The 12,839-nt window shown below is 45.7% G+C and overlaps 1 protein-coding gene across 1 annotated transcript in view; it reads left to right on the top strand.

The window, feature by feature from the left end:
• The window catches only part of FOXK2 (forkhead box K2), a gene marked incomplete at its 5' end in the record, with an annotated part of 59,818 nt that overhangs the window by 18,523 nt on the left and 28,456 nt on the right, over nt 1-12,839 (top strand). The gene's annotated exons all lie outside the window — the stretch shown is intronic.

Here is a 12,839-nt window from a genome sequence, read left to right as displayed (position 1 = left end):
AAAATATGGTAAAAGCAGAGAGGGAGACAAACCATAAGAGGTTCTTAAATACAGAGAACATGGGTGCCTAGGTGGCTTAGTCGATTAAGCATTTTACTTTGGCTTGGGTCATTCAAGCCCCACACCGGACTCTGCACTGGCAGCTCAAAGCCTGGAGTCTGCTTCAGGTTCCATGTCTCCCTCTCTCTCTGCCCCTCCCCTACTCCTACTCTGTCTCTTAAAAATAAACATTAAAAAAAGACAAGGAATGAATTTAGGGTCACTGGAAGGGGGGGGTTAAATGGGTGACAGGCATTAAGGAGGGTACTTTGGGAGGAGCACCAGGTGTATTATGTAAGAGATGAATCCCTGGGTTCTACATAACTGTATATTAACTAACTTGAATATGAAAAAATAAGTATCATAAAATTGTAAGTAATATAAAATAATGCTGTGATAGAACATTTGAACTGTAAAAATGGGTAAGAAAAATTACCCATAATCCCACCTTCTATAGTAGCTATTGTTAACAAAATATATGCATTATTCTATGAATAGGTTTAATTTGTTTTTATTAAAAAATTTTTAATGTTTATCTTTGAGAGAGAACGTGCATGTGCGTGCACGCAAGAGGTGGGGGAGGGGCAAGGAGCAGAGGAGACCTGAGGATCTGAACCCTGCTCTGTGCTGACAGCAGAGAGCTCCATGTGGGGCCCAGACCCACAAACCATGAGATCATGACCTGAGCTGAGCTTAACTGACTGAGCCACCCAGGTGCCCCATGAATTTGTTTTTATTTTTATTTTTTTACATTTTTAAAAATATTTATTTATTTTTAAGACAGAGGAAGACACAGGATCCAAAGCAGCCTCCAGCTCTGACTTGTCATCTGTGGGGCTCAGACTCACAGACCATGAGATCATGACCAGAGCTGAAGTTGGGTGCTTAACCGACTAAGCCACCTAGATGCCCCCTTGAATTTGTTTTTAAATGGTAGATTTAAATCCTGTTAATAGGATTTTTGTCTCTTTTATTGTGACTTTTTCTAAGGTGTTAATTAACTTTTTAAACATCCATTGTAATTGGCTGCAAGAGCTTCCATCTGTCTGATGTGCTGTGACTTCCCTTATTGTCTCTTGTTCAGCAGGGTAACTGTCTTTGCTGTTATAAGCAATACTCTTAATTGAACTTTAAAGGATTAGGTTCATAGTGATGTTTCTGTGTCAAATGCATATGTCCATTTTAAGTGTTCCCTATTTCTTTTTATTAAAAATACTAGACAACTAGTACCATTAAGTTCATTTTACAAAAGGGGAGATCACCCCAAGTTTCTCTCATTCCAGCACTTAACCTTTATTCTCTCAGAACCCTTCTGTTGTCCGTTCTCTGCACGGGGACCGCAGTGCACCTGGTGGCTGAAGGGTAGCTGGCTCTGGACTGCCGCCTGCAGCTCTTCCGTGTCTCGTGTGCGTAGAGAGAGAGCAGAGTGTTTTGTACAGAGGGAAGCCCCACCGCACTTAAAGTGCTTCTCACAGCCGGGCTCCCGGGCTCACCAAGGAACGGGCCGCCCTCTCAGCCCAGCAGTGGTGATGAGTCCTGGGGAGCGTGTGCGCTCTTTATTCTTTCTTGGTTTATTTTATGGTGAAAATACTGAGGAATGTTTTTTAAACTGAGAGGTGAAGAGATTTCTTTTTGTTTTGTTTTGCTTTTTAATTTTTTTTAACATTTATTTATTTATGAGAAACAGAGACAGAGCGTGAACAGCAGAGGAGCAGAGAGAGAAAGAGACACAGAATCGGAAGACAGGCTCTAGGCTCTGAGCCAGCTGTCAGCACAGAGCCTTACGTGGGGCTCAAACCCATGAACCATGAGATCATGACCTGAGCTGAAGTTGGACGCTCAACCGACTGAGCCACCCAGGCGCCCCTAATATTTATTTTAGAGAGAGAGAGAGAGAGAGAGAGAGAGAGAGAGAGAACACACAGGTAGGGGAGAGACGGAGAGAGAGAGGGAGACACAGATTACCTGCGCCCTGTAATTCAGCACATTAGGATTTCTGTCATGAAGTACATGAATATTCTAAGCAGGATAGTTAAAGGCTATAATTAGCTCCTTCTCAGTCTAGGTCAGAATTGGCCACCAAACAATTTCAGGTCAGGGATTTTGGAGCTGTTTGTTTTTTGGAATCTGTGAACTTGTATAGGGCATAGGACTTGCCTGGAGGCAGGTTGTCGTGGGGCTGTGAGGAGTGAGATGCCCACAGGTGGCTATGTCTTCAGTGGCGTTAAAGCCTTCGGCTCTGTCTGTGGTCCTGCTGTTTCTGTTTCAGGCGTCCCCCTTTCCTCTTGTGAGCTGATGGGATTCATCCAGGACAGTGGACTCACCCTCTCCTTGGTCTACAATGCTTGTCTGCATGGGGGGAATTGTGTCTCTGCTTCAGTCATTTCACTGGCACATTTCTCACGCCTGTCCTTTACACCCTTCCTTCCTCTGCATAGCTCTTGACATAGTGATTTCTCTTCTGGACCTTAAGAATAATTTCTTGATTGTCACCTCCCATGATTGTTGTTGTTGTTTTTGTTTCAGTATGACGCACACACAGAAAGGGCACAGGCCCTACGTGTAGAGTGTAAGGACAGCCTAGGGTGTAACTTGCCCTTATTTGGGGAACACTATCATCGGCACCCAGAAGGCCCTTCCAGCAACAGAACCCCTGTCCTGAAATCTAAACCGGAGACTGTTCTGCGGGATTCTGAACTTCGTATACATGGAATACGTGGACTTCAGGGGCTGGTGTGGGCTTTTCACTGAATAAAATGATGGTGAGGTTAGCTCATGGATTTATACTTAGCTGTGAATCATTCATTCTCTTTGCTGTAAAGTATTTGGTAATGTGAATGCCATAATTTGACATTCTGCTATAGTGAGACAGGTAGTTTTATTTTGGTCTAGTATAATGGACGGTGCTGCTCTGAGTATTTTCTAGATATTTTTTTAAGTTGGAAGACTTACTTAATTGAACATTTGAGATTCCCGTGGCTGTGTGTCAGTGAGCTCACACATCTCTGTTGGGTGTGCTTCTTGACTCCGTGGCTCTGCCAGCTCATAGGATGTGCTGTGTTCAGCTTTTGTAGGTGCAGCCACTTTGGAAGACACTCGGCATAGTTTACACCCACTGACACCATGTAATGTGGCCTTCAGGTGACTTCATGGCTTCATCGATGTTGGTATTTTCTCTTTCATTTTAGGTTTTTAGTGGGTGTGTGGTGGTATTGTATTGTGGTTTTAATTTGGCATTTCTCTTGGTGACAGTGATGTTGAGGATCGTTTTGTGTGCTTTTTGTCCAGTCAGCATAGAATTTCCAGAAGACTCTCCTTTTTATAAAGTGCCCTAAGGATGAAATGCTTTATCCCAATTTCAAACATGTAAAACCTCACCTTTTAATAAGGAACTCAATACAATGATCTCTCTCTTTTTTTAATGTTTATTCTCAAGAGAGATAAAGAGAGAGAACACAAGCGGAGGAGAGGTGGAGAGGGAGGGAGACACAGAATCCGAAGCAGGCTCCAGGCTCAGAGCTGTCAGCACAGAGCCTGACGCTGGGACTCGAAGCCACGAACCACAGGATCATGATCTGAGCAGAAGTCAGACACTTAACCAACTGAGCCACCCAGGCTCCCCTGGGCAGTTTTTCCTTTGTGATTGTTGAGTAGTATGTGAGAAGTATTTTCTTGTGTGGATATACCACCATTGTTCAATCCATTCACCAGTTGCTGGATACCTGGGAGGTTTACGCTTTGGAATGTCGTGGATCATGCTTCTGTGAACATTCATGAGCAGGTCTTTGTGTGGACTGATGCACTTACTTCTCTTGGCCAAATACTAAGTAAGAGTGGAGTGGCTTACTAAGAAGCTGACAAACGTTTCTAAAGCTGTCCCACCGTTTTACATTCCTTCCAGCAGTGTGGGAAAGTTCTAGTTGCCCTGTATCCTTGTATTATTAACCATTTAGTGGATGTGTAGTAGTATCTCATTGTGGTTTGATTTGCGTCTCACTGATAGCTAATGATGTTCAGCATCTTTTTACATACTTGTTAGCCATTCCTGTATCTTTTTTTTTCTTTTTTAAGTAAGCTCTAGGCCCCAGTGTATGTCTTGAACTTATGACCCTGGGATTAAGCCTGGTATGCTTTGCTGACTAGGCCAGCCAAGTGCCCGTGTCGTCTTTACTAGAAATCTGACCGTTTTTAATGGGTCGAATTTTATATATCCAGAACATAAGTCATTTGTGAGATATGTGTATTGCAAATATTCCTCCCATTTTGTCCCTTGTTTTTTTATATCTTGATAGCTTATTCTTCATATATTGTACTAATCTTATGTTGACCCCTGCTTGATTTTTCACTTAAAGATGTACAAAAATATTTGGAGGCTCCTGGTTTTCTGCATTAGCAGAAGGAATTACTGTAAACTGTGTACAGGGAAGAAGTCTAGGCACTGCCCAGGGTTCTGCTTGTGAGTGAAATCCAGGCAAGGTGTGTGTGTGTGTGTTGGAGAGCCTTCTCTGGTCTCAACACGAGTGTTCTTTGTGCACGTTTGGGATAGAGTAATTTTAGGAGCAGCCTCACCTCAGAGGAATAATTGCTTCTCCTTGAGTCCCTACTGTATGCTTAGTGTACCTGTCTGCTGCTACCGTCAGGGTGACAGCCAGGGTCCACCCAGCCGTCTGCACCAGGAGCCACGGATGTGCCGTTTCAGATGGGACAGGACTCATGGGCTTATTTCTCACAACTAATGGAACTCTTCATTAGTCTAGAGCATGTCCTAAATGACTGAGGATTGCATCCTTAAAATTAAAGTAGAATTTGCCCCGTGTTTTCTGAGGCTGCTGGAAGCACAACGCATCGCAGTTGACTGTCACAGCATCAGGGCCACCCTCACCCCAGCCTGGCATCACGATCTTAAATGAAGTACCTTTCTCCTGGCTGCAAAAGGGGAGTAGGGGGAATGACAGAAAACAAACACAGTTCTTGAAACCAAAGAAAAACTCAGAAGCACTGGTCAGCCACTTGTGAAACTGCTGCAGAACCCAACACCAGCACCCTAAATCAGGTTAGGAATGTTTCTGGAATTGAGGCTTCCTGGTCTGTGGGTACATAGAAACATTCTCTTCCAACCAACAACACAGGCACCAAAACCAGTTAGCGCTGGTACAGCACTGTGATCTAAACCACTGACCTTGCTTAGACTTCAGCGGTCATTTGCTGATGCCCTTCATCGCAAAAGAAAAACCAGACCTGTTTCTGGAGTGGGATCACAGTCACATTGACCTCTCTTCTCATTTGTCACCACCCCTCAGCCTTTGACTACCATGGCATTGACATTTTTGAAGAGGACAGACCAATTATTATGTAGAATGCCCCTCGATTTGGATTTGTCTGATGTTTTTCCTCCTGGGGAGATGTGTCAGTTATTTTTAGCAAGAAGCCCAGAGCTGAGGCTATGTGCCCCCCACAGCAGGGACACTGCTGCCACTTTGTGCCCTGGCAGGAGAGGAGGCATCTGTGGGTCTCTCTTGCACCACTGCAGCCTCTCTGGTTCCTTCCAGAGTGGTCTCCTCATCCGCAGGGCACCAAATCGAATTGGTACTGTGTGGTGAGTCACTGAATTAGCTAACAAGTTATAAAGAGTCTGTTAATATTTCTGAAATACTCAGGGCGCCTGGGTGGCTCGTTCAGTTGAGTCTGACTTGATTTCAGCTCAGGTCTTGATTCCAGGGTCGTGGGATTGAGCCCTGCGTTGGGCAGGCTCCACACTGTTCGTGGCACCTGCTTTAGAGCCTCTCTCTCCCCCTTTGCCCCTCTCCCCACACACATCCATTTCTCTCTCCTCAAAAAAAAAAAAAAATATATATATATATACATATAAAAATAAGTAAATAACAAAAGACCTTTCTGAAATATTTTTTAAAACTTGAGTGATTCCAGAGTTAACCTAATTAATGATCAGTTTACATCCAGATGTGTGTTTTTGAATAGGCAGAAATGGAGCACACTCGAGATTTTTTCCAGCTCTGGGAGTATGTCTGTCTGAGTGAGTGGGCCCTGTCACAGCAGAGAAGGGTCTCAAAGGTCTCCATAGACCTGTTATTCTGAGCTCTAGACTGAGGCCATTGGTGTGCAGATCTCATTTGTTAAGAGTTCCTGTTCGTATCAACAAGTACAGGAGAGTGAGAGTGGGGAGGGAAGGGTATGTGTGAGCCTGAATCCATGTTAAAATCATTAACATGTGTTCAAGTAAGAGAAACTTAATTTTTTTTTAAATGTTTGTTTATTTTGGGTGGGAGACAAAGCACGGTGGGGGGGGGAGGGGCAGAGAGAGAGAGACTCAGAATCCCAAGCAGGCTCCAGGCTCTGAGCTGTCAGCACAGAGCCAGCCTGATGCAGTGCTTGAACTCACGAACCTTGAGATCATGACCTGAACCAAAACCAAGAGTTGGATGCTTGGGGCTCCTGGTCAGTTAAGCATCCGGCTTCGGCTCAGCTCATGATCTCGTGGTTCGTGGGTTTGAGCCCCGCATCCGGCTCTGTGCTGACAGCTCAGAGCCTGGAGCCTGCTGAGATTCTGTGTCTCCCTCTCTCTCTGACCCTCCCCTGCTCACGCGGTCTCTCTCTGTCTCTCAAAAATAAATAAAAAACATTAAAATTAAAAAAAAGAAGTCAGACGCTTAACCAACTGAGCCACCGAGACACCCCTTCCTTTTTTTTTTTTAATTAAAAAAATTTTTTTTGTTTAGAGAAACTTAATTTTTTAAAAAGTCTTTATTTTTGAGATTGAGAGCGCATGCTCACAAGCAGGAGAGGGGGGGGAAACGGAGGATTCCAAGCAGGCTTCAAGCTGTCAGCAGAGAGTGTGATGTGAGGCTTGAACTCACAAACCATGAGATCATGACCTGAGCCAAGTCAGATGCTTAACTAACTGAGCCACCCAGGCGCCATGAAACTTAATTTTTATCAAGGCCTGTTTGCATAGGTTTGAAACCATCAGCTGTTGTGTTGCTGCTCTGTAAGTTTTGATTTGTGGTTCTCAGTTCACAGAGGCACTCAATACATTAGGTTGATGTTTGGTGATTGACGTTTCTGGTTGTTTTTTTAATTAGGGGTTTGTGATTCTGCTATCTGGCTTTTCTTACTGTTCATTTTTTCATCTTTCCTTTTCCTCTGTTGTCATAATGGCCAGAATTTAGCAGACAAATTCATAATAATTTTTTATTTTTTGAGAGCAGATGCATGCACATGTATGAGCAGGGGAGGAAGAGAGAGAAAGAAAATCTTAGGCAGGCTCCATGCATGTGGATCGACACGAGCCAAAATCAAGAATCAGATGCTCAACTGACTGAACCACCCAGGAGCCCCTAGATCATATTCTTACACTGAGCTTCATTACACATCTTTTAGAATGAATTCAAGTGTTTTTAAAGAACACCTCATGTGAGGTATTGTGACATAAGCGTGAGACATGGGGATTCACACCCTTGTCCTGACCCACAGGCCCTGCAGGGAAGCAGATCAGTGTGCTCAGATGTGATGGGCCTTCTAGCCCTAACCTTCAGGCCACTCGGGCGGCAGGGGTGGAGAAGGCAGAGGTCCGAAGAGGATCCCCACATGTGGGTTTATCTTCACCTCCATGCTGTTATAATAATGTTCTGCTGCTCCTTTTAGTTTTGTGAGGAAACTGATCAAAATTATTGTGCTGTTTTTTATTTCTAGCTTAGAAAAGTCAAGCAGTGGCCATGCATCTACTCTAAAGGGGAACAAGGATTTCATTGCTAATTGAACTCTGTAGAGAACTTGAAAATGGTTTTCGTGTATTTTGCTTTGAATGTAACCTACGTACAAAAATCAGTAATCTTGGTAATGTAGGTACCAATGTAAGTACAACCTAGGTCAAGAAATAGGCCATGGTTAGCACAAAAGTATAGAAAACAGCACTGTGATCGCTTCACGGCCTTTTGGCTAAGATCAAGTGTAGAAAACGGCACTGTGAATCCCCTGTCACGTTATTAGCATTTGCTACTTTCTGTGTCTACCTGTGTAGATAGGTTTTTTAAGAATTAAAAAACCCTCTCTGTTGAAGTATGCTATTTGTACAGAAAAGCACAAGAGTCATACATGTATAACTTGATGACTTTTCACAAACAGGAATTCACTCAGGTAACCAGAACCCAGATTAAAAAACAAAATTACCTGGATGTCTGGGTGGTTTTTAAATCTGTTTCCTGACTCATATGAAAAGAAGTTTCATCTTAGATGGAAACAGAGATTTCATGATTTTCACCTGTCAAGGGGGAGGGGTTGGTGGCAGCAGTGGCCAGTGGTGGCCAGGATGGAAGTCTCACACACCGTTGGCCAGAGGCTAGCAGCAGGGGGCCTGACAGCACCTTGCCGTGGAGATAGCCAGGGGACAGGGAATTGGCTGTTTCCAATCCCACCTTTATTTGGAAACCTTGGGGCTCAGACACAAAGGAAGGCTGTCCTTGGTGGGGCGGTTCCCGGCCCAGAAGGTAGCACCCAGCCATTTCTGTGCACATGGATGCTGTGGGTGATTCTCCAGAAAAGTGTGGGCCGAGGACCCTCGAGGAGGGTGTGGTCTTTCCTGGGGAGTCTCGGGTCTGCCCTGTGGGCGAGGGAGGAGCCCGCCTTCCTGGGGTTCCTGGGCCTGCTGCCTGCAGGGCCCTCTTGCTTCTGCTCTGCTGGCAACCAGGTGGGTATGTCTGCTGTTGCTGTGCACGAGGCCGGCTCTCTGGAAGCTTTCTGGAAGTGCTGGGGACGACGGATGCCGTCTGCGGGAGGAGTGCTGCTGTCCTGAAGCGGGGCTGAGGACGGTTTGGATCTCTCCGTCTTCATAAACATCTGAGTGTTTGACAAATATTATCCGACTTAATCACGAGGTACTTGCAGAGGGAGATGCTGCCCTCTCCGTTCTGGATAAGGAAACGGAGCCACAGACGTAGCAGCTCTACGGGAGTGAGGCTTGTATGCCGGGTGGCAGAGCCGGTTCTCGAGGCCCAGCCGGCTTGGTGACGTGAGTGAAGAGTTGTCTGAGGACAGGGGCTCAGGTGCTGTCCTGGGAGAAAAAAAGAGGAAAACTTACTTTTTTCCCTACACTCATCATATGCGATGTGCTCAAAATTTTGTGGCCAGTGGGGTCTTAATCACCTTTTTTAAGCCTAGAATTGATTCAGATCCCACCAGCATTTGCAAGGTGTCCAGCTGTGGGCTTCTTGTTTGCTTTATTCATTATGTCATCAGGCCTTTTTAATACATGAAACTGGGCACTCTAATTCCACAAGTGTGGACTGAGGGTCTGTTTCATATAAACAAGAACTCCTCTAGGCTCCAGGTTAGAGGAGTGAACTCTGCAGGCAAGGGCTGTGCTCTCCTGGGGCTTGCATCCTATTGAGGGGGACAACAAGCCCTTGTGGGTGTAACTTAGAGTCACACGGCCTTAGTGACATGAAGAGCAGGGCAGAGTAGTTAGGGAAAGCTCTTGGACAGTTGGGTGAGGTGTGGGACGGACCCCCTTGTAGCAAGTGAGGACAGGAAAGGGACAGCAGGCAGGGGTGATGAGGTCTGACTCAGAGTCAGGTAGGTGCCTCTGGGGAGTTGGGGGTGGAGGGAGGACAGTGGACGGGGGAAGGGGTAGTACCCAAGAGCAGGAGGGAGGTGGCCGATTTTCCCTCTGGCCTTCAGCATGCCGACTTTTATTTTTAATGGTTATTTATTTCGAGAGAGATTGCTTGAGAGCAGGGGAGGGGCAGAGAGAGAGAGAGAGGAGTATCCCAAGCAGGCTCCACATTGTCATCAAAGAGCCCAGCAAGGGGCTCGATTCCATGAACCGTGAGGTCATGACCTGAGCCAAAGTCAACAGTTGGATGCTTAACTGACAGCCACTCAGATCTTTAGAAACTCACCTCTGGGGGTGCCTAGGTGGCTCAGTCATTTAAGCTTTCGACTCGCCTCAGGTCACAATCTCATGGCTCATGAGTCTGAGCCTGAGCCCAGCGTCAGGCTCTGTGCTGACAGCTCAGAGCCTGGAGCCTCAGATTCTGTGTCTCCCTCGCTCTCTGCCCCTCCCCTGCTTGCACTCTGTCTCTATCAAAAATAAATAAATATCAAAAAATATTTTTTAACTAAAAAAAAAAAAAAAAAACCTCAACTTTGGCTAACAGGGTCAGGGGCACCCGGGTAGCCAGACTAAAGCAGGAACCTGAGAGAAGGGCTGGGGAGGAAAGGCCAGCAGCAGGTGAGGGGCGTGCCCAGGGCATCTCTTCTCTGTGGTGGGACCGTCCCTGCACTGTGGGGTGTGAGCGTCCCTGTCTAGCCTCCAGACACTGCCCTGTGTCCCTGGGAGCTGAGTGAGAGTCACTGCATAGGAGCAGAATGGGGGGAGCTTGGAAACTGGTGGTTCAGCTGTGCACACATGCGTTTTCCCCCTATTTTTTTGCGTGCGTTGATACATACATATATATATATATATATATATATATATATATATATATATATATTTTATGTGTTTTGGTGATTCTGTGACATGTTGGCACCTGTACAGGTTTGTGTTAATGGTATTATAGGTGAGAGAGAGAGTGAGCGCGCGAGAGCCAGCGAGTGAGAAGCCTGATGCTGGGCTTGAACTCATGAACTGTGAGGTCGTGACCTGAGCCAAAGTCAGACATCTAACTGACAGCCACCCAGGCGTACCCCCCATGGTTGTTTTCATTTGCCTTTTGTCCTAATGGCTAGTGATGTTGAACATCTTTTCAAGCTTATTTGCCAGCTAGGTATCTTTAGCAAAGTGGGTTTTTTGTTGTTTTTTGTTTGTTGGCCAATTTCTAAGTGGATTGTTCTTCTTACTGTCACCTTTAGATAGACCTTTATAGTCTGGATATGAGTCCTTAGTTAGCAGTGTGATTTATAAAAGTTTTCTCTTAGAAGGTGAACAAAGATGGGTGCCTACGTGGCTCAGTCGGTTGAGTATTTGACTTCGGCTCAGGTCATGATCTCACGGTTCGTGGATTTCAGCCCTGTTTCAGGCTCTGTGCTCAGAGCCTGGAGCCTGGAGCCTGCTTCTGATTCTGTCTCCTCTCTTTCTGCCCCTTCCCCCGCCCACACTCTGTCTTTCTCTCTCAAAAAAATAAACATACATTTAAAAAAAAGAAGATGGTGAACAGGCAAAAAGGTGGCCTTTTTAGTGCCTTAACAGGTTTCTGGCAGAGCAGATGTTTTCAGTTCTGATGGTGAGTACGTTTTGAAGGTGAGAGCTGATGGCTTAGCCGGTAAGCTGGGTGAACCCTGTTTCTGGCCTGAGCAACTGGGTGATGCCATTCATTCACTGCCAAGGGGAGCTCTGGGGAGAAGCTGGTGTGGTGTGGGGGTCTTATTAGAGATGCCCAGTGTGGGTGCAGTGGGGGGACATCAGGAAGGCAGTGAGAAGTTAGGTCCAGAGGGCAGGAAATGTGGATTTTTGAGTCATTTGGGAGTGTGTAGAGAGGAGGGTCATGGGCCTACAGGAGCTTGTCCAGCCAATGGATGCAGACAGAGAAGCATAGAGGCTAGACTCTGAGTCTGGAGCATTGGACGTGGGGTCGTAAGGGAGCAGAGTCCAGTATGGATTGAGTAGGCGCCCTGAGAGATAGGAACAGGGAAGGTGTGGGTGCTGGGTGTTAGGAAAGAAGCAGTCACTCTGGCTCTGCTCTGTCCACTGAGGCTGCAGGACTGACTGGTGTGCCTCATGAGGGGAGTGAAGGGACAGGGAACGTCGTGTCAGTGCATTCAGAAGCGGGGGGGAGTGTGGGGGAAGGCAGCCAGGCAGCAAGTGTTTAAACCTTGTCAGGTGGCATCCTTTCTAGCCCTCAACTAGAACCTTTGGAAGTATTGCCTTGAATACATCACTGGAAGTAGGAGGGATATGTGCCGTGCACATTCTGGATCTTTCCTCGGAGATAACCAGATAGGAGAGTGGTGGACAGAGCTGACCACCAGCATGGGTACCCCAGGATGGATACACAGAGGTCAGCTGACTGCCCTCAGCTGGTCATTTAGCCATTTATATACACATAGGTCAGGTGCTATTTAACTGGGTGTGAGATCAGACACAGATCATGAGTCTGTGGAGCTATTTTTTAATTTTATTCTTTAAAGATATTTGGCTTGCATTACTTTTTTTTTAAATAAATATACTTGAAATATGTCAAGGAAGCTATATTAAAGGTGAGCCAGAGTATTTAATTAAAACCCTTTCCCCTGAAATTTAATTATCTCTGGCTCTTGTTTGCTCATTGAAAAAGGATGATAGGAATTTTCAAAAGGAATGATTTTTGGTTTCTTAGTTAAGAGCAGCCAAAATTGCATTGCTTAATAATCCAGCTATATTTGTGTATTTATTTTTAAAGTAATAATGCAGGTTAAGTCGCATTTGAATTTTTTACTTATATTTGGCTGGCCTAAAGAACATATTTGTTGGGGTGCCTCGGTGCCTCGGTAGGTTAAGCCTCTGACTTAGGCTCAGTTCGTGGTGGGTTCAAGCCCCACATCAGGCTGTCTGCCCCTCACCCCACTCATACGCATACTCTCACTTACTCTCTCAAAAATAAACAAACATAAAAGATTAATGCATTTGTTTACTAGTGTTTTAAAGTCATGAGATGCTTTTTTGTGGCTTCATTCATTAAGCGGCTTGTAACACAGGGTGAGGTTTGGGGTGGACTTCTCAGTGGCTTCTCCACCACAAGATGAGGCTCCAGTGCCTTTGGGGACACTTGGGCTCTTTGTCTTGCTCTGGGTGGGACAGCCTGTCCTCT

The sequence above is a fragment of the Suricata suricatta genome, chromosome 17, assembly GCF_006229205.1.
Source record: "Suricata suricatta isolate VVHF042 chromosome 17, meerkat_22Aug2017_6uvM2_HiC, whole genome shotgun sequence".
NCBI classification, from domain to species: Eukaryota; Metazoa; Chordata; class Mammalia; order Carnivora; family Herpestidae; genus Suricata; species Suricata suricatta.
Note: the sequence above shows the minus strand (reverse complement) of the source record. Positions and strands in the feature narration are given on the sequence as shown.